Source organism: Molothrus ater, chromosome 4 (assembly GCF_012460135.2).
Source record: "Molothrus ater isolate BHLD 08-10-18 breed brown headed cowbird chromosome 4, BPBGC_Mater_1.1, whole genome shotgun sequence".
NCBI lineage: Eukaryota > Metazoa > Chordata > Aves > Passeriformes > Icteridae > Molothrus > Molothrus ater.
In genome coordinates this window covers 9,645,954-9,648,117 of record NC_050481.2, presented here as the reverse complement: position 1 = coordinate 9,648,117, position 2,164 = coordinate 9,645,954, and positions in this window count along the sequence as shown.

Genomic DNA, 2,164 nt, shown 5'->3' with positions numbered 1-2,164 from the left:
GTTTGGGATGAGTTTCTAACCTCACTGCCTCTGTTTGCATGCCTGAGTAAATTATAGGTATTGCATAGACAAGCATGAAACCAGTGGGGAAGGCATGGCCACAGTAGTTCAAGGCATCCCAGTAAATCTCTTGGGAATCTTCCTCAACATTGCAAACTCTTTGTTGAGGATCATCTGCTCAACATCAGTGAGGACTCATTGTGGAAGAGGTGTGGCTGCATGTGAATCCACATGTGGGGAAACCACCAGATTTATATCACAGATCTCAGCAGCGGTCCATCACCACTCATCCTCCTCCTCAGTACCTGCAGAGGGAAGAAAGGGACAAAAAAGTTACTAGAAAAGCAGAAAAGGCCGTAATTGCTTTTTAAACACAGAAGAGTCTGCCAAAACCCTAGTGTCCTTGGCTTGTCTTACTGTGTTCCTGTTATGTTTACAAACTATGGGAATATTAAATATAAACAGTAGGACTTTCTTTTTAACATATTGATCTTCAAAACAACCCCTCCCCATTTTCTTTATTTGCTTTTTTTAATGCCACACTATCTTTTTATCCCCATAACGTGGCAGATGGATTTTAACATGACAAAACAGTGTCAGGAATATTAATGCTGTTTTCCAGGTCTTTTGAAAGCTGGACAAATGATGATGTTTGATATTAAAGAAAAGGTATCAGTTATTTTCCTTTTGTCCTGTAATAATGTCTCTGTTAAATACAAAGTACTCTCCATAAAGGCAACATATGGATAAAAATGAAATCTTATCAATGATTCCCCTCTATTCTCCTTATAACTGCCGCTTTATTAGCCTTGGTTAATTGAAATCTGATCTTTTCTGGTAAGCGTGGAACAAATTTTAAAATACAATTAGGTGGAAAGCATGAAGATGTAATGGCATAAGACTTCCAATATTTCTTAGGGTTCAGTATTCAATTTTGGCCAGAATTTAATCTTGAAGGAAACTCAATAAAACCTCCTGTGTTAGTGAGGGTATCTGCTTCAGCAGAAGTGAGACTATGTGGCTGTAACAAAGAAAACCTTCCATCTGAGAGAGGACACAATGCTGCTCCCCCCATCTGCAGACACATGTGCCCTGCTTTTCCAGCCTGGAAAGGCACAGTGATATTCCAGTAGCTTCACCTTCAAGCTACCCAAAAATATTTGTTTTTTTTAGACATTTCACTTCGTGTTCTTTGCCATTTGAATGCTTTCATTTTGCCTTAGTCGAAGAAATAATTGCAAATCAGTCTCCTGATGCACACACAGAGATCCTATTCTCTTACAAGCCCTTCATTGTTTTGCAAAAACTCATCGGAAGCAAAAGCTTAAGGATGTCACTGTTTACGGGCAGGAACATAAGAGATGCCTGTTCAGTGCCTGCCACTCTAGCTCTTGGCCTTTTTTTTTCAATTTCTGCAGTGGTTTTTGAAGAATGCCACTACACAAGGAGAGCAGTACTTTGTCTTTCTCCACAGAGTCACTGAATCCTTTGCTCCCTTCTTTGCAGGACTCTGCAAGTTCTAAGGAAGCTGCTCTCCTTTGATGGGGAGTGCTTCAGGAAAAAAGAAAACAAACCTTGTTTATGGAGAATTCCTTAAATGAAAAGAAAGGACTGATGGCTGAACCCTCTGTGCCCTGCATTTTGGGAGTGGACTGCTGGCTGGTTTTGGGGTTTGTGCTTCACTTGCATCACTCAGCATGGTAAAGGGAAGAAACTTAACCCAGGCTTTCAAAATGGGACAGAGTAGGGAGAAAATGGAGTTTGTGAGGCAGCTGAAGGTCTCTTTGATAAGCCCAAGTTAGGGATGGAGAGGAAACAGGTGGGTATTTGAAATACATAAAGAACTACAAGCAGAGATTGTAGATTTAGGTCAAAGTAAAATTTAGTGCCTTATTAACTTCTGAAGGAGAGTGTGGTTCTTGAAAAAAATCCTACTTTTCCCCATTAATTTTTTTGTAAATTTAGATATACACCTAATAAAAGTTTGCGCTTTTACTATAACAAAACCCAAACAAGATGAAGCATAATGCTTTCCATTTTAAAGAAGAATCAATAGATGTTCCACCATTTCAGTGTCCAAAGGGGTAAAGACACACTATGGATGAGCTGCTCAGGTACACAAGGATGCCCTTGGTGTTTTCCTGAAAAATGTGTGGTGGTAAAT